Source organism: Pungitius pungitius, chromosome 16 (assembly GCF_949316345.1).
Source record: "Pungitius pungitius chromosome 16, fPunPun2.1, whole genome shotgun sequence".
Lineage (NCBI taxonomy): Eukaryota > Metazoa > Chordata > Actinopteri > Perciformes > Gasterosteidae > Pungitius > Pungitius pungitius.
The window spans coordinates 12,777,816-12,797,998 of NC_084915.1; the positions used below are offsets into that span (position 1 = coordinate 12,777,816).

The 20,183-nt window shown below is 44.6% G+C and overlaps 66 non-coding genes across 66 annotated transcripts; all 66 read right to left on the bottom strand.

Moving 5' to 3' along the window:
- Nucleotides 1-122: 122 nt before the first annotated feature.
- Nucleotides 123-194, bottom strand: trnah-gug (transfer RNA histidin (anticodon GUG)). Its single transcript has one exon. It is a non-coding gene; the product is annotated as a tRNA-His (tRNA).
- A 259-nt stretch (nucleotides 195-453) lies between these two features.
- trnar-acg (transfer RNA arginine (anticodon ACG)) lies at nucleotides 454-526 on the bottom strand. The gene has a single exon. It is a non-coding gene; the product is annotated as a tRNA-Arg (tRNA).
- Nucleotides 527-724: 198 nt separating this feature from the next.
- On the bottom strand, nucleotides 725-796 carry trnah-gug (transfer RNA histidin (anticodon GUG)). The gene has a single exon. It is a non-coding gene; the product is annotated as a tRNA-His (tRNA).
- A 259-nt stretch (nucleotides 797-1,055) lies between these two features.
- On the bottom strand, nucleotides 1,056-1,128 carry trnar-acg (transfer RNA arginine (anticodon ACG)). The gene has a single exon. It is a non-coding gene; the product is annotated as a tRNA-Arg (tRNA).
- Nucleotides 1,129-1,338: 210 nt separating this feature from the next.
- On the bottom strand, nucleotides 1,339-1,410 carry trnah-gug (transfer RNA histidin (anticodon GUG)). The gene has a single exon. It is a non-coding gene; the product is annotated as a tRNA-His (tRNA).
- A 259-nt stretch (nucleotides 1,411-1,669) lies between these two features.
- On the bottom strand, nucleotides 1,670-1,742 carry trnar-acg (transfer RNA arginine (anticodon ACG)). Its single transcript has one exon. It is a non-coding gene; the product is annotated as a tRNA-Arg (tRNA).
- Nucleotides 1,743-1,940: 198 nt separating this feature from the next.
- trnah-gug (transfer RNA histidin (anticodon GUG)) lies at nucleotides 1,941-2,012 on the bottom strand. The gene has a single exon. It is a non-coding gene; the product is annotated as a tRNA-His (tRNA).
- A 259-nt stretch (nucleotides 2,013-2,271) lies between these two features.
- trnar-acg (transfer RNA arginine (anticodon ACG)) lies at nucleotides 2,272-2,344 on the bottom strand. The gene has a single exon. It is a non-coding gene; the product is annotated as a tRNA-Arg (tRNA).
- Nucleotides 2,345-2,554: 210 nt separating this feature from the next.
- trnah-gug (transfer RNA histidin (anticodon GUG)) lies at nucleotides 2,555-2,626 on the bottom strand. The gene has a single exon. It is a non-coding gene; the product is annotated as a tRNA-His (tRNA).
- A 259-nt stretch (nucleotides 2,627-2,885) lies between these two features.
- On the bottom strand, nucleotides 2,886-2,958 carry trnar-acg (transfer RNA arginine (anticodon ACG)). The gene has a single exon. It is a non-coding gene; the product is annotated as a tRNA-Arg (tRNA).
- Nucleotides 2,959-3,156: 198 nt separating this feature from the next.
- On the bottom strand, nucleotides 3,157-3,228 carry trnah-gug (transfer RNA histidin (anticodon GUG)). The gene has a single exon. It is a non-coding gene; the product is annotated as a tRNA-His (tRNA).
- Nucleotides 3,229-3,487: 259 nt separating this feature from the next.
- Nucleotides 3,488-3,560, bottom strand: trnar-acg (transfer RNA arginine (anticodon ACG)). Its single transcript has one exon. It is a non-coding gene; the product is annotated as a tRNA-Arg (tRNA).
- A 198-nt stretch (nucleotides 3,561-3,758) lies between these two features.
- Nucleotides 3,759-3,830, bottom strand: trnah-gug (transfer RNA histidin (anticodon GUG)). Its single transcript has one exon. It is a non-coding gene; the product is annotated as a tRNA-His (tRNA).
- A 260-nt stretch (nucleotides 3,831-4,090) lies between these two features.
- Nucleotides 4,091-4,163, bottom strand: trnar-acg (transfer RNA arginine (anticodon ACG)). The gene has a single exon. It is a non-coding gene; the product is annotated as a tRNA-Arg (tRNA).
- Nucleotides 4,164-4,361: 198 nt separating this feature from the next.
- Nucleotides 4,362-4,433, bottom strand: trnah-gug (transfer RNA histidin (anticodon GUG)). The gene has a single exon. It is a non-coding gene; the product is annotated as a tRNA-His (tRNA).
- Nucleotides 4,434-4,692: 259 nt separating this feature from the next.
- Nucleotides 4,693-4,765, bottom strand: trnar-acg (transfer RNA arginine (anticodon ACG)). Its single transcript has one exon. It is a non-coding gene; the product is annotated as a tRNA-Arg (tRNA).
- Nucleotides 4,766-4,963: 198 nt separating this feature from the next.
- trnah-gug (transfer RNA histidin (anticodon GUG)) lies at nucleotides 4,964-5,035 on the bottom strand. Its single transcript has one exon. It is a non-coding gene; the product is annotated as a tRNA-His (tRNA).
- Nucleotides 5,036-5,294: 259 nt separating this feature from the next.
- trnar-acg (transfer RNA arginine (anticodon ACG)) lies at nucleotides 5,295-5,367 on the bottom strand. Its single transcript has one exon. It is a non-coding gene; the product is annotated as a tRNA-Arg (tRNA).
- Nucleotides 5,368-5,565: 198 nt separating this feature from the next.
- trnah-gug (transfer RNA histidin (anticodon GUG)) lies at nucleotides 5,566-5,637 on the bottom strand. The gene has a single exon. It is a non-coding gene; the product is annotated as a tRNA-His (tRNA).
- A 259-nt stretch (nucleotides 5,638-5,896) lies between these two features.
- trnar-acg (transfer RNA arginine (anticodon ACG)) lies at nucleotides 5,897-5,969 on the bottom strand. The gene has a single exon. It is a non-coding gene; the product is annotated as a tRNA-Arg (tRNA).
- Nucleotides 5,970-6,167: 198 nt separating this feature from the next.
- On the bottom strand, nucleotides 6,168-6,239 carry trnaq-uug (transfer RNA glutamine (anticodon UUG)). Its single transcript has one exon. It is a non-coding gene; the product is annotated as a tRNA-Gln (tRNA).
- A 259-nt stretch (nucleotides 6,240-6,498) lies between these two features.
- On the bottom strand, nucleotides 6,499-6,571 carry trnar-acg (transfer RNA arginine (anticodon ACG)). Its single transcript has one exon. It is a non-coding gene; the product is annotated as a tRNA-Arg (tRNA).
- A 198-nt stretch (nucleotides 6,572-6,769) lies between these two features.
- trnah-gug (transfer RNA histidin (anticodon GUG)) lies at nucleotides 6,770-6,841 on the bottom strand. Its single transcript has one exon. It is a non-coding gene; the product is annotated as a tRNA-His (tRNA).
- A 259-nt stretch (nucleotides 6,842-7,100) lies between these two features.
- Nucleotides 7,101-7,173, bottom strand: trnar-acg (transfer RNA arginine (anticodon ACG)). Its single transcript has one exon. It is a non-coding gene; the product is annotated as a tRNA-Arg (tRNA).
- Nucleotides 7,174-7,371: 198 nt separating this feature from the next.
- trnah-gug (transfer RNA histidin (anticodon GUG)) lies at nucleotides 7,372-7,443 on the bottom strand. Its single transcript has one exon. It is a non-coding gene; the product is annotated as a tRNA-His (tRNA).
- A 259-nt stretch (nucleotides 7,444-7,702) lies between these two features.
- Nucleotides 7,703-7,775, bottom strand: trnar-acg (transfer RNA arginine (anticodon ACG)). The gene has a single exon. It is a non-coding gene; the product is annotated as a tRNA-Arg (tRNA).
- A 198-nt stretch (nucleotides 7,776-7,973) lies between these two features.
- trnah-gug (transfer RNA histidin (anticodon GUG)) lies at nucleotides 7,974-8,045 on the bottom strand. The gene has a single exon. It is a non-coding gene; the product is annotated as a tRNA-His (tRNA).
- Nucleotides 8,046-8,304: 259 nt separating this feature from the next.
- On the bottom strand, nucleotides 8,305-8,377 carry trnar-acg (transfer RNA arginine (anticodon ACG)). The gene has a single exon. It is a non-coding gene; the product is annotated as a tRNA-Arg (tRNA).
- Nucleotides 8,378-8,587: 210 nt separating this feature from the next.
- On the bottom strand, nucleotides 8,588-8,659 carry trnah-gug (transfer RNA histidin (anticodon GUG)). Its single transcript has one exon. It is a non-coding gene; the product is annotated as a tRNA-His (tRNA).
- A 259-nt stretch (nucleotides 8,660-8,918) lies between these two features.
- Nucleotides 8,919-8,991, bottom strand: trnar-acg (transfer RNA arginine (anticodon ACG)). Its single transcript has one exon. It is a non-coding gene; the product is annotated as a tRNA-Arg (tRNA).
- Nucleotides 8,992-9,520: 529 nt separating this feature from the next.
- On the bottom strand, nucleotides 9,521-9,593 carry trnar-acg (transfer RNA arginine (anticodon ACG)). Its single transcript has one exon. It is a non-coding gene; the product is annotated as a tRNA-Arg (tRNA).
- A 198-nt stretch (nucleotides 9,594-9,791) lies between these two features.
- On the bottom strand, nucleotides 9,792-9,863 carry trnah-gug (transfer RNA histidin (anticodon GUG)). The gene has a single exon. It is a non-coding gene; the product is annotated as a tRNA-His (tRNA).
- Nucleotides 9,864-10,122: 259 nt separating this feature from the next.
- Nucleotides 10,123-10,195, bottom strand: trnar-acg (transfer RNA arginine (anticodon ACG)). The gene has a single exon. It is a non-coding gene; the product is annotated as a tRNA-Arg (tRNA).
- Nucleotides 10,196-10,393: 198 nt separating this feature from the next.
- trnah-gug (transfer RNA histidin (anticodon GUG)) lies at nucleotides 10,394-10,465 on the bottom strand. Its single transcript has one exon. It is a non-coding gene; the product is annotated as a tRNA-His (tRNA).
- Nucleotides 10,466-10,724: 259 nt separating this feature from the next.
- On the bottom strand, nucleotides 10,725-10,797 carry trnar-acg (transfer RNA arginine (anticodon ACG)). The gene has a single exon. It is a non-coding gene; the product is annotated as a tRNA-Arg (tRNA).
- A 210-nt stretch (nucleotides 10,798-11,007) lies between these two features.
- Nucleotides 11,008-11,079, bottom strand: trnah-gug (transfer RNA histidin (anticodon GUG)). Its single transcript has one exon. It is a non-coding gene; the product is annotated as a tRNA-His (tRNA).
- Nucleotides 11,080-11,338: 259 nt separating this feature from the next.
- On the bottom strand, nucleotides 11,339-11,411 carry trnar-acg (transfer RNA arginine (anticodon ACG)). Its single transcript has one exon. It is a non-coding gene; the product is annotated as a tRNA-Arg (tRNA).
- A 198-nt stretch (nucleotides 11,412-11,609) lies between these two features.
- trnah-gug (transfer RNA histidin (anticodon GUG)) lies at nucleotides 11,610-11,681 on the bottom strand. Its single transcript has one exon. It is a non-coding gene; the product is annotated as a tRNA-His (tRNA).
- Nucleotides 11,682-11,940: 259 nt separating this feature from the next.
- On the bottom strand, nucleotides 11,941-12,013 carry trnar-acg (transfer RNA arginine (anticodon ACG)). Its single transcript has one exon. It is a non-coding gene; the product is annotated as a tRNA-Arg (tRNA).
- A 198-nt stretch (nucleotides 12,014-12,211) lies between these two features.
- trnah-gug (transfer RNA histidin (anticodon GUG)) lies at nucleotides 12,212-12,283 on the bottom strand. Its single transcript has one exon. It is a non-coding gene; the product is annotated as a tRNA-His (tRNA).
- Nucleotides 12,284-12,542: 259 nt separating this feature from the next.
- trnar-acg (transfer RNA arginine (anticodon ACG)) lies at nucleotides 12,543-12,615 on the bottom strand. The gene has a single exon. It is a non-coding gene; the product is annotated as a tRNA-Arg (tRNA).
- A 198-nt stretch (nucleotides 12,616-12,813) lies between these two features.
- On the bottom strand, nucleotides 12,814-12,885 carry trnah-gug (transfer RNA histidin (anticodon GUG)). Its single transcript has one exon. It is a non-coding gene; the product is annotated as a tRNA-His (tRNA).
- A 259-nt stretch (nucleotides 12,886-13,144) lies between these two features.
- On the bottom strand, nucleotides 13,145-13,217 carry trnar-acg (transfer RNA arginine (anticodon ACG)). The gene has a single exon. It is a non-coding gene; the product is annotated as a tRNA-Arg (tRNA).
- Nucleotides 13,218-13,427: 210 nt separating this feature from the next.
- Nucleotides 13,428-13,499, bottom strand: trnah-gug (transfer RNA histidin (anticodon GUG)). Its single transcript has one exon. It is a non-coding gene; the product is annotated as a tRNA-His (tRNA).
- A 259-nt stretch (nucleotides 13,500-13,758) lies between these two features.
- Nucleotides 13,759-13,831, bottom strand: trnar-acg (transfer RNA arginine (anticodon ACG)). Its single transcript has one exon. It is a non-coding gene; the product is annotated as a tRNA-Arg (tRNA).
- Nucleotides 13,832-14,029: 198 nt separating this feature from the next.
- On the bottom strand, nucleotides 14,030-14,101 carry trnah-gug (transfer RNA histidin (anticodon GUG)). Its single transcript has one exon. It is a non-coding gene; the product is annotated as a tRNA-His (tRNA).
- A 259-nt stretch (nucleotides 14,102-14,360) lies between these two features.
- On the bottom strand, nucleotides 14,361-14,433 carry trnar-acg (transfer RNA arginine (anticodon ACG)). The gene has a single exon. It is a non-coding gene; the product is annotated as a tRNA-Arg (tRNA).
- Nucleotides 14,434-14,631: 198 nt separating this feature from the next.
- trnah-gug (transfer RNA histidin (anticodon GUG)) lies at nucleotides 14,632-14,703 on the bottom strand. Its single transcript has one exon. It is a non-coding gene; the product is annotated as a tRNA-His (tRNA).
- A 259-nt stretch (nucleotides 14,704-14,962) lies between these two features.
- On the bottom strand, nucleotides 14,963-15,035 carry trnar-acg (transfer RNA arginine (anticodon ACG)). The gene has a single exon. It is a non-coding gene; the product is annotated as a tRNA-Arg (tRNA).
- Nucleotides 15,036-15,233: 198 nt separating this feature from the next.
- trnah-gug (transfer RNA histidin (anticodon GUG)) lies at nucleotides 15,234-15,305 on the bottom strand. Its single transcript has one exon. It is a non-coding gene; the product is annotated as a tRNA-His (tRNA).
- A 259-nt stretch (nucleotides 15,306-15,564) lies between these two features.
- On the bottom strand, nucleotides 15,565-15,637 carry trnar-acg (transfer RNA arginine (anticodon ACG)). Its single transcript has one exon. It is a non-coding gene; the product is annotated as a tRNA-Arg (tRNA).
- A 198-nt stretch (nucleotides 15,638-15,835) lies between these two features.
- trnah-gug (transfer RNA histidin (anticodon GUG)) lies at nucleotides 15,836-15,907 on the bottom strand. Its single transcript has one exon. It is a non-coding gene; the product is annotated as a tRNA-His (tRNA).
- Nucleotides 15,908-16,166: 259 nt separating this feature from the next.
- Nucleotides 16,167-16,239, bottom strand: trnar-acg (transfer RNA arginine (anticodon ACG)). The gene has a single exon. It is a non-coding gene; the product is annotated as a tRNA-Arg (tRNA).
- Nucleotides 16,240-16,437: 198 nt separating this feature from the next.
- trnah-gug (transfer RNA histidin (anticodon GUG)) lies at nucleotides 16,438-16,509 on the bottom strand. Its single transcript has one exon. It is a non-coding gene; the product is annotated as a tRNA-His (tRNA).
- A 259-nt stretch (nucleotides 16,510-16,768) lies between these two features.
- Nucleotides 16,769-16,841, bottom strand: trnar-acg (transfer RNA arginine (anticodon ACG)). Its single transcript has one exon. It is a non-coding gene; the product is annotated as a tRNA-Arg (tRNA).
- Nucleotides 16,842-17,039: 198 nt separating this feature from the next.
- Nucleotides 17,040-17,111, bottom strand: trnah-gug (transfer RNA histidin (anticodon GUG)). Its single transcript has one exon. It is a non-coding gene; the product is annotated as a tRNA-His (tRNA).
- Nucleotides 17,112-17,370: 259 nt separating this feature from the next.
- On the bottom strand, nucleotides 17,371-17,443 carry trnar-acg (transfer RNA arginine (anticodon ACG)). The gene has a single exon. It is a non-coding gene; the product is annotated as a tRNA-Arg (tRNA).
- A 198-nt stretch (nucleotides 17,444-17,641) lies between these two features.
- trnah-gug (transfer RNA histidin (anticodon GUG)) lies at nucleotides 17,642-17,713 on the bottom strand. The gene has a single exon. It is a non-coding gene; the product is annotated as a tRNA-His (tRNA).
- Nucleotides 17,714-17,972: 259 nt separating this feature from the next.
- trnar-acg (transfer RNA arginine (anticodon ACG)) lies at nucleotides 17,973-18,045 on the bottom strand. Its single transcript has one exon. It is a non-coding gene; the product is annotated as a tRNA-Arg (tRNA).
- Nucleotides 18,046-18,243: 198 nt separating this feature from the next.
- Nucleotides 18,244-18,315, bottom strand: trnah-gug (transfer RNA histidin (anticodon GUG)). Its single transcript has one exon. It is a non-coding gene; the product is annotated as a tRNA-His (tRNA).
- A 259-nt stretch (nucleotides 18,316-18,574) lies between these two features.
- Nucleotides 18,575-18,647, bottom strand: trnar-acg (transfer RNA arginine (anticodon ACG)). The gene has a single exon. It is a non-coding gene; the product is annotated as a tRNA-Arg (tRNA).
- A 198-nt stretch (nucleotides 18,648-18,845) lies between these two features.
- On the bottom strand, nucleotides 18,846-18,917 carry trnah-gug (transfer RNA histidin (anticodon GUG)). Its single transcript has one exon. It is a non-coding gene; the product is annotated as a tRNA-His (tRNA).
- A 259-nt stretch (nucleotides 18,918-19,176) lies between these two features.
- On the bottom strand, nucleotides 19,177-19,249 carry trnar-acg (transfer RNA arginine (anticodon ACG)). The gene has a single exon. It is a non-coding gene; the product is annotated as a tRNA-Arg (tRNA).
- Nucleotides 19,250-19,447: 198 nt separating this feature from the next.
- trnah-gug (transfer RNA histidin (anticodon GUG)) lies at nucleotides 19,448-19,519 on the bottom strand. Its single transcript has one exon. It is a non-coding gene; the product is annotated as a tRNA-His (tRNA).
- Nucleotides 19,520-19,778: 259 nt separating this feature from the next.
- On the bottom strand, nucleotides 19,779-19,851 carry trnar-acg (transfer RNA arginine (anticodon ACG)). Its single transcript has one exon. It is a non-coding gene; the product is annotated as a tRNA-Arg (tRNA).
- Nucleotides 19,852-20,049: 198 nt separating this feature from the next.
- trnah-gug (transfer RNA histidin (anticodon GUG)) lies at nucleotides 20,050-20,121 on the bottom strand. The gene has a single exon. It is a non-coding gene; the product is annotated as a tRNA-His (tRNA).
- Nucleotides 20,122-20,183: the final 62 nt, after the last annotated feature.

Consider the following 20,183-nt stretch of genomic DNA (forward strand, 5'->3'; position numbering starts at 1 on the left):
CCGAGGAACCGGGTACCATTACTTATGTCGGCCAAAAACATCTAGTGTAAGCAAAAAAGCTGTCGAGTCTCAGACATTTCACATTAAAAGTGGAGTTGAAGACATTGACAACTCTGAGCTGCTGCCGTGACCCGGATTCGAACCGGGGTTGCTGCGACCACAACGCAGAGTACTAACCACTATACGATCACGGCTGCTTGGTGGAAAGAGTGTACATTTTTTACCCGAGCCACAACTCTGAATATTAGCCTTTGCTGTTTTTTAAATAAATGACCTGAGTAACGAGTAGTTTTCTGGTACTGCCGAATGGGTTCTTGGTGTATAATCTTGTTTTTCAAAGAAAGTGTATTTGCAAGTAGCAAAACACCTCGAGAATCGGTCTTAGCACAACCTCCTTTTCCAGTAGGAGCTTTTGACATAAGCACTGATCCTTTTGCAAGTCGAAGAATTGTACGAGCTAGCCAGGAGTCGAACCTGGAATCTTCTGATTCGTAGTCAGACGCGTTGTCCATTGCGCCACTAGCCCCTTACAAAAATGCTGTTGTAGATTCCACGTGTAACTATATTTTATGCCAACAGCTGAATGCTGTAACAGACCACAGCCGAGGAACCGGGTACCATTACTTATGTCGGCCAAAAACATCTAGTGTAAGCAAAAAAGCTGTACAGTCTCAGACATTTCACATTAAAAGTGGAGTTGAAGACATTGACAACTCTGAGCTGCTGCCGTGACCCGGATTCGAACCGGGGTTGCTGCGACCACAACGCAGAGTACTAACCACTATACGATCACGGCTGCTTGGTGGAAAGAGTGTACATTTTTTACCCAAGCCACAAGTCGGGATTTTAGCCGTTGCTGTTTTTTAAATGAATGACCTGAGTAACGAGTAGTTTTCTGGTACTGCCGAATGGGTTCTTGGTGTATAATCTTGTTTTTCAAAGAAAGTGTAATTGCAAGTAGCAAAACACCTCGAGAATCGGTCTTAGCACAACCTCCTTTTCCAGTAGGAGCTTTTGACATGAGCACTGATCCTTTTGCAAGTCGAAGAGTAGTACGAGCTAGCCAGGAGTCGAACCTGGAATCTTCTGATTCGTAGTCAGACGCGTTGTCCATTGCGCCACTAGCCCCTTACAAAAATGCTGTTGTAGATTCCACGTGTAACTTCATTTTATGCCAACGGCTGAATGCTGTAACAGACCACAGCCGAGGAACCCGGTACCATTACTGGTGTCGGCCAAAAACATCTAGTGTAAGCAAAAAAGCTGTCGAGTCTCAGACATTTCACATGCCAAGGCACATTAAACGTGGAGTTGAAGACATTGACAACTCTGAGCTGCTGCCGTGACCCGGATTCGAACCGGGGTTGCTGCGACCACAACGCAGAGTACTAACCACTATACGATCACGGCTGCTTGGTGGAAAGAGTGTACATTTTTTACCCAAGCCACAAGTCGGGATTTTAGCCGTTGCTGTTTTTTAAATGAATGACCTGAGTAACGAGTAGTTTTCTGGTACTGCCGAATGGGTTCTTGGTGTATAATCTTGTTTTTCGAAGAAAGTGTATTTGCAAGTAGCAAAAGACCTCGAGAATCGGTCTTAGCACAACCTCCTTTTCCAGTAGGAGCTTTTGACATGAGCACTGATCCTTTTGCAAGTCGAAGAATAGTACGAGCTAGCCAGGAGTCGAACCTGGAATCTTCTGATTCGTAGTCAGACGCGTTGTCCATTGCGCCACTAGCCCCTTACAAAAATGCTGTTGTAGATTCCACGTGTAACTATATTTTATGCCAACAGCTGAATGCTGTAACAGACCACAGCCGAGGAACCGGGTACCATTACTTATGTCGGCCAAAAACATCTAGTGTAAGCAAAAAAGCTGTCCAGTCTCAGACATTTCACATTAAAAGTGGAGTTGAAGACATTGACAACTCTGAGCTGCTGCCGTGACCCGGATTCGAACCGGGGTTGCTGCGACCACAACGCAGAGTACTAACCACTATACGATCACGGCTGCTTGGTGGAAAGAGTGTACATTTTTTACCCGAGCCACAACTCTGAATATTAGCCTTTGCTGCTTTTTAAATAAAGGACCTGAGTAACGAGTAGTTTTCTGGTACTGCCGAATGGGTTCTTGGTGTATAATCTTGTTTTTCAAAGAAAGTGTAATTGCAAGTAGCAAAACACCTCGAGAATCGGTCTTAGCACAACCTCCTTTTCCAGTAGGAGCTTTTGACATGAGCACTGATCCTTTTGCAAGTCGAAGAGTAGTACAAGCTAGCCAGGAGTCGAACCTGGAATCTTCTGATTCGTAGTCAGACGCGTTGTCCATTGCGCCACGAGCCCCTTACAAAAATGCTGTTGTAGATTCCACGTGTAACTTCATTTTATGCCAACGGCTGAATGCTGTAACAGACCACAGCCGAGGAACCCGGTACCATTACTGGTGTCGGCCAAAAACATCTAGTGTAAGCAAAAAAGCTGTCGAGTCTCAGACATTTCACATGCCAAGGCACATTAAAAGTGGAGTTGAAGACATTGACAACTCTGAGCTGCTGCCGTGACCCGGATTCGAACCGGGGTTGCTGCGACCACAACGCAGAGTACTAACCACTATACGATCACGGCTGCTTGGTGGAAAGAGTGTACATTTTTTACCCAAGCCACAAGTCGGGATTTTAGCCGTTGCTGTTTTTTAAATGAATGACCTGAGTAACGAGTAGTTTTCTGGTACTGCCGAATGGGTTCTTGGTGTATAATCTTGTTTTTCGAAGAAAGTGTATTTGCAAGTAGCAAAAGACCTCGAGAATCGGTCTTAGCACAACCTCCTTTTCCAGTAGGAGCTTTTGACATGAGCACTGATCCTTTTGCAAGTCGAAGAATAGTACGAGCTAGCCAGGAGTCGAACCTGGAATCTTTTGATTCGTAGTCAGACGCGTTGTCCATTGCGCCACTAGCCCCTTACAAAAATGCTGTTGTAGATTCCACGTGTAACTATATTTTATGCCAACAGCTGAATGCTGTAACAGACCACAGCCGAGGAACCGGGTACCATTACTTATGTCGGCCAAAAACATCTAGTGTAAGCAAAAAAGCTGTACAGTCTCAGACATTTCACATTAAAAGTGGAGTTGAAGACATTGACAACTCTGAGCTGCTGCCGTGACCCGGATTCGAACCGGGGTTGCTGCGACCACAACGCAGAGTACTAACCACTATACGATCACGGCTGCTTGGTGGAAAGAGTGTACATTTTTTACCCAAGCCACAAGTCGGGATTTTAGCCGTTGCTGTTTTTTAAATGAATGACCTGAGTAACGAGTAGTTTTCTGGTACTGCCGAATGGGTTCTTGGTGTATAATCTTGTTTTTCAAAGAAAGTGTAATTGCAAGTAGCAAAACACCTCGAGAATCGGTCTTAGCACAACCTCCTTTTCCAGTAGGAGCTTTTGACATAAGCACTGATCCTTTTGCAAGTCGAAGAATAGTACGAGCTAGCCAGGAGTCGAACCTGGAATCTTCTGATTCGTAGTCAGACGCGTTGTCCATTGCGCCACTAGCCCCTTACAAAAATGCTGTTGTAGATTCCACGTGTAACTATATTTTATGCCAACAGCTGAATGCTGTAACAGACCACAGCCGAGGAACCGGGTACCATTACTTATGTCGGCCAAAAACATCTAGTGTAAGCAAAAAAGCTGTCCAGTCTCAGACATTTCACATTAAAAGTGGAGTTGAAGACATTGACAACTCTGAGCTGCTGCCGTGACCCGGATTCGAACCGGGGTTGCTGCGACCACAACGCAGAGTACTAACCACTATACGATCACGGCTGCTTGGTGGAAAGAGTGTACATTTTTTACCCGAGCCACAACTCTGAATATTAGCCTTTGCTGCTTTTTAAATAAAGGACCTGAGTAACGAGTAGTTTTCTGGTACTGCCGAATGGGTTCTTGGTATATAATCTTGTTTTTCAAAGAAAGTGTATTTGCAAGTAGCAAAATACCTCGAGAATCGGTCTTAGCACAACCTCCTTTTCAAGTAGGAGCTTTTGACATAAGCACTGATCCTTTTTTCAAGTCGAAGAATAGTACGAGCTAGCCAGGAGTCGAACCTGGAATCTTCTGATTCGTAGTCAGACGCGTTGTCCATTGCGCCACTAGCCCCTTACAAAAATGCTGTTGTAGATTCCACGTGTAACTATATTTTATGCCAACAGCTGAATGCTGTAACAGACCACAGCCGAGGAACCGGGTACCATTACTTATGTCGGCCAAAAACATCTAGTGTAAGCAAAAAAGCTGTCGAGTCTCAGACATTTCACATTAAAAGTGGAGTTGAAGACATTGACAACTCTGAGCTGCTGCCGTGACCCGGATTCGAACCGGGGTTGCTGCGACCACAACGCAGAGTACTAACCACTATACGATCACGGCTGCTTGGTGGAAAGAGTGTACATTTTTTACCCAAGCCACAACTCTGAATATTAGCCTTTGCTGCATTTTAAATAAAGGACCTGAGTAACGAGTAGTTTTCTGGTACTGCCGAATGGGTTCTTGGTATATAATCTTGTTTTTCAAAGAAAGTGTATTTGCAAGTAGCAAAATACCTCGAGAATCGGTCTTAGCACAACCTCCTTTTCAAGTAGGAGCTTTTGACATAAGCACTGATCCTTTTGCAAGTCGAAGAATAGTACGAGCTAGCCAGGAGTCGAACCTGGAATCTTCTGATTCGTAGTCAGACGCGTTGTCCATTGCGCCACTAGCCCCTTACAATAATGCTGTTATAGATTCCACGTGTAACTATATTTTATGCCAACAGCTGAATGCTGTAACAGACCACAGCCGAGGAACCGGGTACCATTACTTATGTCGGCCAAAAACATCTAGTGTAAGCAAAAAAGCTGTCCAGTCTCAGACATTTCACATTAAAAGTGGAGTTGAAGACATTGACAACTCTGAGCTGCTGCCGTGACCCGGATTCGAACCGGGGTTGCTGCGACCACAACGCAGAGTACTAACCACTATACGATCACGGCTGCTTGGTGGAAAGAGTGTACATTTTTTACCCAAGCCACAACTCTGAATATTAGCCTTTGCTGTTTTTTAAATAAAGGACCTGAGTAACGAGTAGTTTTCTGGTACTGACGAATGGGTTCTTGGTATATAATCTTGTTTTTCAAAGAAAGTGTATTTGCAAGTAGCAAAATACCTCGAGAATCGGTCTTAGCACAACCTCCTTTTCAAGTAGGAGCTTTTGACATAAGCACTGATCCTTTTGCAAGTCGAAGAATAGTACGAGCTAGCCAGGAGTCGAACCTGGAATCTTCTGATTCGTAGTCAGACACGTTGTCCATTGCGCCACTAGCCCCTTACAAAAATGCTGTTGTAGATTCCACGTGTAACTATATTTTATGCCAACAGCTGAATGCTGTAACAGACCACAGCCGAGGAACCGGGTACCATTACTTATGTCGGCCAAAAACATCTAGTGTAAGCAAAAAAGCTGTCGAGTCTCAGACATTTCACATTAAAAGTGGAGTTGAAGACATTGACAACTCTGAGCTGCTGCCGTGACCCGGATTCGAACCGGGGTTGCTGCGACCACAACGCAGAGTACTAACCACTATACGATCACGGCTGCTTGGTGGAAAGAGTGTACATTTTTTACCCAAGCCACAACTCTGAATATTAGCCTTTGCTGCTTTTTAAATAAAGGACCTGAGTAACGAGTAGTTTTCTGGTACTGCCGAATGGGTTCTTGGTATATAATCTTGTTTTTCAAAGAAAGTGTATTTGCAAGTAGCAAAATACCTCGAGAATCGGTCTTAGCACAACCTCCTTTTCAAGTAGGAGCTTTTGACATAAGCACTGATCCTTTTGCAAGTCGAAGAATAGTACGAGCTAGCCAGGAGTCGAACCTGGAATCTTCTGATTCGTAGTCAGACGCGTTGTCCATTGCGCCACTAGCCCCTTACAATAATGCTGTTGTAGATTCCACGTGTAACTATATTTTATGCCAACGGCTGAATGCTGTAACAGACCACAGCCGAGGAACCGGGTACCATTACTTATGTCGGCCAAAAACATCTAGTGTAAGCAAAAAAGCTGTCGAGTCTCAGACATTTCACATTAAAAGTGGAGTTGAAGACATTGACAACTCTGAGCTGCTGCCGTGACCCGGATTCGAACCGGGGTTGCTGCGACCAAAACGCAGAGTACTAACCACTATACGATCACGGCTGCTTGGTGGAAAGAGTGTACATTTTTTACCCAAGCCACAACTCTGAATATTAGCCTTTGCTGTTTTTTAAATAAAGGACCTGAGTAACGAGTAGTTTTCTGGTACTGACGAATGGGTTCTTGGTATATAATCTTGTTTTTCAAAGAAAGTGTATTTGCAAGTAGCAAAATACCTCGAGAATCGGTCTTAGCACAACCTCCTTTTCAAGTAGGAGCTTTTGACATAAGCACTGATCCTTTTGCAAGTCGAAGAATAGTACGAGCTAGCCAGGAGTCGAACCTGGAATCTTCTGATTCGTAGTCAGACACGTTGTCCATTGCGCCACTAGCCCCTTACAAAAATGCTGTTGTAGATTCCACGTGTAACTATATTTTATGCCAACAGCTGAATGCTGTAACAGACCACAGCCGAGGAACCGGGTACCATTACTTATGTCGGCCAAAAACATCTAGTGTAAGCAAAAAAGCTGTCGAGTCTCAGACATTTCACATTAAAAGTGGAGTTGAAGACATTGACAACTCTGAGCTGCTGCCGTGACCCGGATTCGAACCGGGGTTGCTGCGACCACAACGCAGAGTACTAACCACTATACGATCACGGCTGCTTGGTGGAAAGAGTGTACATTTTTTACCCAAGCCACAAGTCGGGATTTTAGCCGTTGCTGTTTTTTAAATGAATGACCTGAGTAACGAGTAGTTTTCTGGTACTGCCGAATGGGTTCTTGGTGTATAATCTTGTTTTTCGAAGAAAGTGTATTTGCAAGTAGCAAAAGACCTCGAGAATCGGTCTTAGCACAACCTCCTTTTCCAGTAGGAGCTTTTGACATGAGCACTGATCCTTTTGCAAGTCGAAGAATAGTACAAGCTAGCCAGGAGTCGAACCTGGAATCTTCTGATTCGTAGTCAGACGCGTTGTCCATTGCGCCACTAGCCCCTTACAAAAATGCTGTTGTAGATTCCACGTGCAACTATATTTTATGCCAACGGCTGAATGCTGTAACAGACCACAGCCGAGGAACCGGGTACCATTACTTATGTCGGCCAAAAACATCTAGTGTAAGCAAAAAAGCTGTCCAGTCTCAGACATTTCACATTAAAAGTGGAGTTGAAGACATTGACAACTCTGAGCTGCTGCCGTGACCCGGATTCGAACCGGGGTTGCTGCGACCACAACGCAGAGTACTAACCACTATACGATCACGGCTGCTTGGTGGAAAGAGTGTACATTTTTTACCCAAGCCACAAGTCGGGATTTTAGCCGTTGCTGTTTTTTAAATGAATGACCTGAGTAACGAGTAGTTTTCTGGTACTGCCGAATGGGTTTTTGGTGTATAATCTTGTTTTTCAAAGAAAGTGTATTTGCAAGTAGCAAAACACCTCGAGAATCGGTCTTAGCACAACCTCCTTTTCCAGTAGGAGCTTTTGACATAAGCACTGATCCTTTTGCAAGTCGAAGAATTGTACGAGCTAGCCAGGAGTCGAACCTGGAATCTTCTGATTCGTAGTCAGACGCGTTGTCCATTGCGCCACTAGCCCCTTACAAAAATGCTGTTGTAGATTCCACGTGTAACTATATTTTATGCCAACAGCTGAATGCTGTAACAGACCACAGCCGAGGAACCGGGTACCATTACTTATGTCGGCCAAAAACATCTAGTGTAAGCAAAAAAGCTGTCCAGTCTCAGACATTTCACATTAAAAGTGGAGTTGAAGACATTGACAACTCTGAGCTGCTGCCGTGACCCGGATTCGAACCGGGGTTGCTGCGACCACAACGCAGAGTACTAACCACTATACGATCACGGCTGCTTGGTGGAAAGAGTGTACATTTTTTACCCGAGCCACAACTCTGAATATTAGCCTTTGCTGCTTTTTAAATAAAGGACCTGAGTAACGAGTAGTTTTCTGGTACTGCCGAATGGGTTCTTGGTGTATAATCTTGTTTTTCAAAGAAAGTGTAATTGCAAGTAGCAAAACACCTCGAGAATCGGTCTTAGCACAACCTCCTTTTCCAGTAGGAGCTTTTGACATGAGCACTGATCCTTTTGCAAGTCGAAGAGTAGTACGAGCTAGCCAGGAGTCGAACCTGGAATCTTCTGATTCGTAGTCAGACGCGTTGTCCATTGCGCCACGAGCCCCTTACAAAAATGCTGTTGTAGATTCCACGTGTAACTTCATTTTATGCCAACGGCTGAATGCTGTAACAGACCACAGCCGAGGAACCCGGTACCATTACTGGTGTCGGCCAAAAACATCTAGTGTAAGCAAAAAAGCTGTCGAGTCTCAGACATTTCACATGCCAAGGCACATTAAAAGTGGAGTTGAAGACATTGACAACTCTGAGCTGCTGCCGTGACCCGGATTCGAACCGGGGTTGCTGCGACCACAACGCAGAGTACTAACCACTATACGATCACGGCTGCTTGGTGGAAAGAGTGTACATTTTTTACCCAAGCCACAAGTCGGGATTTTAGCCGTTGCTGTTTTTTAAATGAATGACCTGAGTAACGAGTAGTTTTCTGGTACTGCCGAATGGGTTCTTGGTGTATAATCTTGTTTTTCGAAGAAAGTGTATTTGCAAGTAGCAAAAGACCTCGAGAATCGGTCTTAGCACAACCTCCTTTTCCAGTAGGAGCTTTTGACATGAGCACTGATCCTTTTGCAAGTCGAAGAATAGTACGAGCTAGCCAGGAGTCGAACCTGGAATCTTCTGATTCGTAGTCAGACGCGTTGTCCATTGCGCCACTAGCCCCTTACAAAAATGCTGTTGTAGATTCCACGTGTAACTATATTTTATGCCAACAGCTGAATGCTGTAACAGACCACAGCCGAGGAACCGGGTACCATTACTAATGTCGGCCAAAAACATCTAGTGTAAGCAAAAAAGCTGTCCAGTCTCAGACATTTCACATTAAAAGTGGAGTTGAAGACATTGACAACTCTGAGCTGCTGCCGTGACCCGGATTCGAACCGGGGTTGCTGCGACCACAACGCAGAGTACTAACCACTATACGATCACGACTGCTTGGTGGAAAGAGTGTACATTTTTTACCCGAGCCACAACTCTGAATATTAGCCTTTGCTGTTTTTTAAATAAATGACCTGAGTAACGAGTAGTTTTCTGGTACTGCCGAATGGGTTCTTGGTGTATAATCTTGTTTTTCAAAGAAAGTGTATTTTCAAGTAGCAAAAGACCTCGAGAATCGGTCTTTGCACAACCTCCTTTTCCAGTAGGAGCTTTTGACATAAGCACTGATCCTTTTGCAAGTCGAAGAATAGTACGAGCTAGCCAGGAGTCGAACCTGGAATCTTCTGATTCGTAGTCAGACGCGTTGTCCATTGCGCCACTAGCCCCTTACAAAAATGCTGTTGTAGATTCCACGTGCAACTATATTTTATGCCAACGGCTGAATGCTGTAACAGACCACAGCCGAGGAACCGGGTACCATTACTTATGTCGGCCAAAAACATCTAGTGTAAGCAAAAAAGCTGTCCAGTCTCAGACATTTCACATTAAAAGTGGAGTTGAAGACATTGACAACTCTGAGCTGCTGCCGTGACCCGGATTCGAACCGGGGTTGCTGCGACCACAACGCAGAGTACTAACCACTATACGATCACGGCTGCTTGGTGGAAAGAGTGTACATTTTTTACCCAAGCCACAAGTCGGGATTTTAGCCGTTGCTGTTTTTTAAATGAATGACCTGAGTAACGAGTAGTTTTCTGGTACTGCCGAATGGGTTTTTGGTGTATAATCTTGTTTTTCAAAGAAAGTGTATTTGCAAGTAGCAAAACACCTCGAGAATCGGTCTTAGCACAACCTCCTTTTCCAGTAGGAGCTTTTGACATAAGCACTGATCCTTTTGCAAGTCGAAGAATTGTACGAGCTAGCCAGGAGTCGAACCTGGAATCTTCTGATTCGTAGTCAGACGCGTTGTCCATTGCGCCACTAGCCCCTTACAAAAATGCTGTTGTAGATTCCACGTGTAACTATATTTTATGCCAACAGCTGAATGCTGTAACAGACCACAGCCGAGGAACCGGGTACCATTACTTATGTCGGCCAAAAACATCTAGTGTAAGCAAAAAAGCTGTACAGTCTCAGACATTTCACATTAAAAGTGGAGTTGAAGACATTGACAACTCTGAGCTGCTGCCGTGACCCGGATTCGAACCGGGGTTGCTGCGACCACAACGCAGAGTACTAACCACTATACGATCACGGCTGCTTGGTGGAAAGAGTGTACATTTTTTACCCAAGCCACAAGTCGGGATTTTAGCCGTTGCTGTTTTTTAAATGAATGACCTGAGTAACGAGTAGTTTTCTGGTACTGCCGAATGGGTTCTTGGTGTATAATCTTGTTTTTCAAAGAAAGTGTAATTGCAAGTAGCAAAACACCTCGAGAATCGGTCTTAGCACAACCTCCTTTTCCAGTAGGAGCTTTTGACATGAGCACTGATCCTTTTGCAAGTCGAAGAGTAGTACGAGCTAGCCAGGAGTCGAACCTGGAATCTTCTGATTCGTAGTCAGACGCGTTGTCCATTGCGCCACTAGCCCCTTACAAAAATGCTGTTGTAGATTCCACGTGTAACTTCATTTTATGCCAACGGCTGAATGCTGTAACAGACCACAGCCGAGGAACCCGGTACCATTACTGGTGTCGGCCAAAAACATCTAGTGTAAGCAAAAAAGCTGTCGAGTCTCAGACATTTCACATGCCAAGGCACATTAAAAGTGGAGTTGAAGACATTGACAACTCTGAGCTGCTGCCGTGACCCGGATTCGAACCGGGGTTGCTGCGACCACAACGCAGAGTACTAACCACTATACGATCACGGCTGCTTGGTGGAAAGAGTGTACATTTTTTACCCAAGCCACAAGTCGGGATTTTAGCCGTTGCTGTTTTTTAAATGAATGACCTGAGTAACGAGTAGTTTTCTGGTACTGCCGAATGGGTTCTTGGTGTATAATCTTGTTTTTCGAAGAAAGTGTATTTGCAAGTAGCAAAAGACCTCGAGAATCGGTCTTAGCACAACCTCCTTTTCCAGTAGGAGCTTTTGACATGAGCACTGATCCTTTTGCAAGTCGAAGAATAGTACGAGCTAGCCAGGAGTCGAACCTGGAATCTTCTGATTCGTAGTCAGACGCGTTGTCCATTGCGCCACTAGCCCCTTACAAAAATGCTGTTGTAGATTCCACGTGTAACTATATTTTATGCCAACAGCTGAATGCTGTAACAGACCACAGCCGAGGAACCGGGTACCATTACTTATGTCGGCCAAAAACATCTAGTGTAAGCAAAAAAGCTGTCCAGTCTCAGACATTTCACATTAAAAGTGGAGTTGAAGACATTGACAACTCTGAGCTGCTGCCGTGACCCGGATTCGAACCGGGGTTGCTGCGACCACAACGCAGAGTACTAACCACTATACGATCACGGCTGCTTGGTGGAAAGAGTGTACATTTTTTACCCAAGCCACAAGTCGGGATTTTAGCCGTTGCTGTTTTTTAAATGAATGACCTGAGTAACGAGTAGTTTTCTGGTACTGCCGAATGGGTTCTTGGTGTATAATCTTGTTTTTCAAAGAAAGTGTAATTGCAAGTAGCAAAACACCTCGAGAATCGGTCTTAGCACAACCTCCTTTTCCAGTAGGAGCTTTTGACATGAGCACTGATCCTTTTGCAAGTCGAAGAGTAGTACGAGCTAGCCAGGAGTCGAACCTGGAATCTTCTGATTCGTAGTCAGACGCGTTGTCCATTGCGCCACTAGCCCCTTACAAAAATGCTGTTGTAGATTCCACGTGTAACTTCATTTTATGCCAACGGCTGAATGCTGTAACAGACCACAGCCGAGGAACCCGGTACCATTACTGGTGTCGGCCAAAAACATCTAGTGTAAGCAAAAAAGCTGTCCAGTCTCAGACATTTCACATTAAAAGTGGAGTTGAAGACATTGACAACTCTGAGCTGCTGCCGTGACCCGGATTCGAACCGGGGTTGCTGCGACCACAACGCAGAGTACTAACCACTATACGATCACGGCTGCTTGGTGGAAAGAGTGTACATTTTTTACCCAAGCCACAAGTCGGGATTTTAGCCGTTGCTGTTTTTTAAATGAATGACCTGAGTAACGAGTAGTTTTCTGGTACTGCCGAATGGGTTTTTGGTGTATAATCTTGTTTTTCAAAGAAAGTGTATTTGCAAGTAGCAAAACACCTCGAGAATCGGTCTTAGCACAACCTCCTTTTCCAGTAGGAGCTTTTGACATAAGCACTGATCCTTTTGCAAGTCGAAGAATTGTACGAGCTAGCCAGGAGTCGAACCTGGAATCTTCTGATTCGTAGTCAGACGCGTTGTCCATTGCGCCACTAGCCCCTTACAAAAATGCTGTTGTAGATTCCACGTGTAACTATATTTTATGCCAACAGCTGAATGCTGTAACAGACCACAGCCGAGGAACCGGGTACCATTACTTATGTCGGCCAAAAACATCTAGTGTAAGCAAAAAAGCTGTCCAGTCTCAGACATTTCACATTAAAAGTGGAGTTGAAGACATTGACAACTCTGAGCTGCTGCCGTGACCCGGATTCGAACCGGGGTTGCTGCGACCACAACGCAGAGTACTAACCACTATACGATCACGGCTGCTTGGTGGAAAGAGTGTACATTTTTTACCCAAGCCACAAGTCGGGATTTTAGCCGTTGCTGTTTTTTAAATGAATGACCTGAGTAACGAGTAGTTTTCTGGTACTGCCGAATGGGTTCTTGGTGTATAATCTTGTTTTTCAAAGAAAGTGTAATTGCAAGTAGCAAAACACCTCGAGAATCGGTCTTAGCACAACCTCCTTTTCCAGTAGGAGCTTTTGACATGAGCACTGATCCTTTTGCAAGTCGAAGAGTAGTACGAGCTAGCCAGGAGTCGAACCTGGAATCTTCTGATTCGTAGTCAGACGCGTTGTCCATTGCGCCACTAGCCCCTTACAAAAATGCTGTTGTAGATTCCACGTGTAACTTCATTTTATGCCAACGGCTGAATGCTGTAACAGACCACAGCCGAGGAACCCGGTACCATTACTGGTGTCGGCCAAAAACATCTAGTGTAAGCAAAAAAGCTGTCGAGTCTTCGACATTTCACATGCCAAGGCACATTAAAAGTGGAGTTGAAGACATTGACAACTCTGAGCTGCTGCCGTGACCCGGATTCGAACCGGGGTTGCTGCGACCACAACGCAGAGTACTAACCACTATACGATCACGGCTGCTTGGTGGAAAGAGTGTACATTTTTTACCCAAGCCACAAGTCGGGATTTTAGCCGTTGCTGTTTTTTAAATGAATGACCTGAGTAACGAGTAGTTTTCTGGTACTGCCGAATGGGTTCTTGGTGTATAATCTTGTTTTTCGAAGAAAGTGTATTTGCAAGTAGCAAAAGACCTCGAGAATCGGTCTTAGCACAACCTCCTTTTCCAGTAGGAGCTTTTGACATGAGCACTGATCCTTTTGCAAGTCGAAGAATAGTACGAGCTAGCCAGGAGTCGAACCTGGAATCTTCTGATTCGTAGTCAGACGCGTTGTCCATTGCGCCACTAGCCCCTTACAAAAATGCTGTTGTAGATTCCACGTGTAACTATATTTTATGCGAACAGCTGAATGCTGTAACAGACCACAGCCGAGGAACCGGGTACCATTACTTATGTCGGCCAAAAACATCTAGTGTAAGCAAAAAAGCTGTCCAGTCTCAGACATTTCACATTAAAAGTGGAGTTGAAGACATTGACAACTCTGAGCTGCTGCCGTGACCCGGATTCGAACCGGGGTTGCTGCGACCACAACGCAGAGTACTAACCACTATACGATCACGGCTGCTTGGTGGAAAGAGTGTACATTTTTTACCCGAGCCACAACTCTGAATATTAGCCTTTGCTGCTTTTTAAATAAAGGACCTGAGTAACGAGTAGTTTTCTGGTACTGCCGAATGGGTTCTTGGTGTATAATCTTGTTTTTCAAAGAAAGTGTAATTGCAAGTAGCAAAACACCTCGAGAATCGGTCTTAGCACAACCTCCTTTTCCAGTAGGAGCTTTTGACATGAGCACTGATCCTTTTGCAAGTCGAAGAGTAGTACGAGCTAGCCAGGAGTCGAACCTGGAATCTTCTGATTCGTAGTCAGACGCGTTGTCCATTGCGCCACGAGCCCCTTACAAAAATGCTGTTGTAGATTCCACGTGTAACTTCATTTTATGCCAACGGCTGAATGCTGTAACAGACCACAGCCGAGGAACCCGGTACCATTACTGGTGTCGGCCAAAAACATCTAGTGTAAGCAAAAAAGCTGTCGAGTCTCAGACATTTCACATTAAAAGTGGAGTTGAAGACATTGACAACTCTGAGCTGCTGCCGTGACCCGGATTCGAACCAGGGTTGCTGCGACCACAACGCAGAGTACTAACCACTATACGATCACGGCTGCTTGGTGGAAAGAGTGTACATTTTTTACCCAAGCCACAACTCTGAATATTAGCCTTTGCTGCATTTTAAATAAAGGACCTGAGTAACGAGTAGTTTTCTGGTACTGCCGAATGGGTTCTTGGTATATAATCTTGTTTTTCAAAGAAAGTGTATTTGCAAGTAGCAAAATACCTCGAGAATCGGTTTTAGCACAACCTCCTTTTCAAGTAGGAGCTTTTGACATAAGCACTGATCCTTTTGCAAGTCGAAGAATAGTACGAGCTAGCCAGGAGTCGAACCTGGAATCTTCTGATTCGTAGTCAGACGCGTTGTCCATTGCGCCACTAGCCCCTTACAATAATGTTGTTATAGATTCCACGTGTAACTATATTTTATGCCAACAGCTGAATGCTGTAACAGACCACAGCCGAGGAACCGGGTACCATTACTTATGTCGGCCAAAAACATCTAGTGTAAGCAAAAAAGCTGTCCAGTCTCAGACATTTCACATTAAAAGTGGAGTTGAAGACATTGACAACTCTGAGCTGCTGCCGTGACCCGGATTCGAACCGGGGTTGCTGCGACCACAACGCAGAGTACTAACCACTATACGATCACGGCTGCTTGGTGGAAAGAGTGTACATTTTTTACCCAAGCCACAACTCTGAATATTAGCCTTTGCTGTTTTTTAAATAAAGGACCTGAGTAACGAGTAGTTTTCTGGTACTGACGAATGGGTTCTTGGTATATAATCTTGTTTTTCAAAGAAAGTGTATTTGCAAGTAGCAAAATACCTCGAGAATCGGTCTTAGCACAACCTCCTTTTCAAGTAGGAGCTTTTGACATAAGCACTGATCCTTTTGCAAGTCGAAGAATAGTACGAGCTAGCCAGGAGTCGAACCTGGAATCTTCTGATTCGTAGTCAGACACGTTGTCCATTGCGCCACTAGCCCCTTACAAAAATGCTGTTGTAGATTCCACGTGTAACTATATTTTATGCCAACAGCTGAATGCTGTAACAGACCACAGCCGAGGAACCGGGTACCATTACTTATGTCGGCCAAAAACATCTAGTGTAAGCAAAAAAGCTGTCGAGTCTCAGACATTTCACATTAAAAGTGGAGTTGAAGACATTGACAACTCTGAGCTGCTGCCGTGACCCGGATTCGAACCGGGGTTGCTGCGACCACAACGCAGAGTACTAACCACTATACGATCACGGCTGCTTGGTGGAAAGAGTGTACATTTTTTACCCAAGCCACAACTCTGAATATTAGCCTTTGCTGCTTTTTAAATAAAGGACCTGAGTAACGAGTAGTTTTCTGGTACTGACGAATGGGTTCTTGGTATATAATCTTGTTTTTCAAAGAAAGTGTATTTGCAAGTAGCAAAATACCTCGAGAATCGGTCTTAGCACAACCTCCTTTTCAAGTAGGAGCTTTTGACATAAGCACTGATCCTTTTGCAAGTCGAAGAATAGTACGAGCTAGCCAGGAGTCGAACCTGGAATCTTCTGATTCGTAGTCAGACGCGTTGTCCATTGCGCCACTAGCCCCTTACAAAAATGCTGTTGTAGATTCCACGTGTAACTATATTTTATGCCAACAGCTGAATGCTGTAACAGACCACAGCCGAGGAACCGGGTACCATTACTTATGTCGGCCAAAAACATCTAGTGTAAGCAAAAAAGCTGTCCAGTCTCAGACATTTCACATTAAAAGTGGAGTTGAAGACATTGACAACTCTGAGCTGCTGCCGTGACCCGGATTCGAACCGGGGTTGCTGCGACCACAACGCAGAGTACTAACCACTATACGATCACGGCTGCTTGGTGGAAAGAGTGTACATTTTTTACCCAAGCCACAAGTCGGGATTTTAGCCGTTGCTGTTTTTTAAATGAATGACCTGAGTAACGAGTAGTTTTCTGGTACTGCCGAATGGGTTTTTGGTGTATAATCTTATTTTTCAAAGAAAGTGTATTTGCAAGTAGCAAAACACCTCGAGAATCGGTCTTAGCACAACCTCCTTTTCCAGTAGGAGCTTTTGACATAAGCACTGATCCTTTTGCAAGTCGAAGAATAGTACGAGCTAGCCAGGAGTCGAACCTGGAATCTTCTGATTCGTAGTCAGACGCGTTGTCCATTGCGCCACTAGCCCCTTCCAAAAATGCTGTTGTAGATTCCACGTGTAACTTCATTTTATGCCAACGGCTGAATGCTGTAACAGACCACAGCCGAGGAACCGGGTACCATTACTTATGTCGGCCAAAAACATCTAGTGTAAGCAAAAAAGCTGTCCAGTCTCAGACATTTCACATTAAAAGTGGAGTTGAAGACATTGACAACTCTGAGCTGCTGCCGTGACCCGGATTCGAACCGGGGTTGCTGCGACCACAACGCAGAGTACTAACCACTATACGATCACGGCTGCTTGGTGGAAAGAGTGTACATTTTTTACCCAAGCCACAACTCTGAATATTAGCCTTTGCTGTTTTTTAAATAAAGGACCTGAGTAACGAGTAGTTTTCTGGTACTGCCGAATGGGTTTTTGGTGTATAATCTTGTTTTTCAAAGAAAGTGTATTTGCAAGTAGCAAAACACCTCGAGAATCGGTCTTAGCACAACCTCCTTTTCCAGTAGGAGCTTTTGACATAAGCACTGATCCTTTTGCAAGTCGAAGAATAGTACGAGCTAGCCAGGAGTCGAACCTGGAATCTTCTGATTCGTAGTCAGACGCGTTGTCCATTGCGCCACTAGCCCCTTACAATAATGCTGTTATAGATTCCACGTGTAACTATATTTTATGCCAACAGCTGAATGCTGTAACAGACCACAGCCGAGGAACCGGGTACCATTACTTATGTCGGCCAAAAACATCTAGTGTAAGCAAAAAAGCTGTCCAGTCTCAGACATTTCACATTAAAAGTGGAGTTGAAGACATTGACAACTCTGAGCTGCTGCCGTGACCCGGATTCGAACCGGGGTTGCTGCAACCACAACGCAGAGTACTAACCACTATACGATCACGGCTGCTTGGTGGAAAGAGTGTACATTTTTTACCCAAGCCACAACTCTGAATATTAGCCTTTGCTGTTTTTTAAATAAAGGACCTGAGTAACGAGTAGTTTTCTGGTACTGACGAATGGGTTCTTGGTATATAATCTTGTTTTTCAAAGAAAGTGTATTTGCAAGTAGCAAAATACCTCGAGAATCGGTCTTAGCACAACCTCCTTTTCCAGTAGGAGCTTTTGACATAAGCACTGATCCTTTTGCAAGTCGAAGAATAGTACGAGCTAGCCAGGAGTCGAACCTGGAATCTTCTGATTCGTAGTCAGACACGTTGTCCATTGCGCCACTAGCCCCTTACAAAAATGCTGTTGTAGATTCCACGTGTAACTATATTTTATGCCAACAGCTGAATGCTGTAACAGACCACAGCCGAGGAACCGGGTACCATTACTTATGTCGGCCAAAAACATCTAGTGTAAGCAAAAAAGCTGTCCAGTCTCAGACATTTCACATTAAAAGTGGAGTTGAAGACATTGACAACTCTGAGCTGCTGCCGTGACCCGGATTCGAACCGGGGTTGCTGCGACCACAACGCAGAGTACTAACCACTATACGATCACGGCTGCTTGGTGGAAAGAGTGTACATTTTTTACCCAAGCCACAAGTCGGGATTTTAGCCGTTGCTGTTTTTTAAATGAATGACCTGAGTAACGAGTAGTTTTCTGGTACTGCCGAATGGGTTTTTGGTGTATAATCTTGTTTTTCAAAGAAAGTGTATTTGCAAGTAGCAAAACACCTCGAGAATCGGTCTTAGCACAACCTCCTTTTCCAGTAGGAGCTTTTGACATAAGCACTGATCCTTTTGCAAGTCGAAGAATAGTACGAGCTAGCCAGGAGTCGAACCTGGAATCTTCTGATTCGTAGTCAGACGCGTTGTCCATTGCGCCACTAGCCCCTTACAAAAATGCTGTTGTAGATTCCACGTGTAACTATATTTTATGCCAACAGCTGAATGCTGTAACAGACCACAGCCGAGGAACCGGGTACCATTACTTATGTCGGCCAAAAACATCTAGTGTAAGCAAAAAAGCTGTCCAGTCTCAGACATTTCACATTAAAAGTGGAGTTGAAGACATTGACAACTCTGAGCTGCTGCCGTGACCCGGATTCGAACCGGGGTTGCTGCGACCACAACGCAGAGTACTAACCACTATACGATCACGGCTGCTTGGTGGAAAGATTGTACATTTTTTACCCAAGCCACAAGTCGGGATTTTAGCCGTTGCTGTTTTTTAAATGAATGACCTGAGTAACGAGTAGTTTTCTGGTACTGCCGAATGGGTTTTTGGTGTATAATCTTGTTTTTCAAAGAAAGTGTATTTGCAAGTAGCAAAACACCTCGAGAATCGGTCTTAGCACAACCTCCTTTTCCAGTAGGAGCTTTTGACATAAGCACTGATCCTTTTGCAAGTCGAAGAATAGTACGAGCTAGCCAGGAGTCGAACCTGGAATCTTCTGATTCGTAGTCAGACGCGTTGTCCATTGCGCCACTAGCCCCTTACAATAATGCTGTTATAGATTCCACGTGTAACTATATTTTATGCCAACAGCTGAATGCTGTAACAGACCACAGCCGAGGAACCGGGTACCATTACTTATGTCGGCCAAAAACATCTAGTGTAAGCAAAAAAGCTGTCCAGTCTCAGACATTTCACATTAAAAGTGGAGTTGAAGACATTGACAACTCTGAGCTGCTGCCGTGACCCGGATTCGAACCGGGGTTGCTGCGACCACAACGCAGAGTACTAACCACTATACAATCACGGCTGCTTGGTGGAAAGAGTGTACATTTTTTACCCAAGCCACAACTCTGAATATTAGCCTTTGCTGCTTTTTAAATAAAGGACCTGAGTACCGAGTAGTTTTCTGGTACTGCCGAATGGGTTCTTGGTATATAATCTTGTTTTTCAAAGAAAGTGTATTTGCAAGTAGCAAAATACCTCGAGAATCGGTCTTAGCACAACCTCCTTTTCAAGTAGAAGCTTTTGACATAAGCACTGATCCTTTTGCAAGTCGAAGAATAGTACGAGCTAGCCAGGAGTCGAACCTGGAATCTTCTGATTCGTAGTCAGACGCGTTGTCCATTGCGCCACTAGCCCCTTACAAAAATGCTGTTGTAGATTCCACGTGTAACTATATTTTATGCCAACAGCTGAATGCTGTAACAGACCACAGCCGAGGAACCGGGTACCATTACTTATGTCGGCCAAAAACATCTAGTGTAAGCAAAAAAGCTGTCCAGTCTCAGACATTTCACATTAAAAGTGGAGTTGAAGACATTGACAACTCTGAGCTGCTGCCGTGACCCGGATTCGAACCGGGGTTGCTGCGACCACAACGCAGAGTACTAACCACTATACGATCACGGCTGCTTGGTGGAAAGAGTGTACATTTTTTACCCAAGCCACAAGTCGGGATTTTAGCCGTTGCT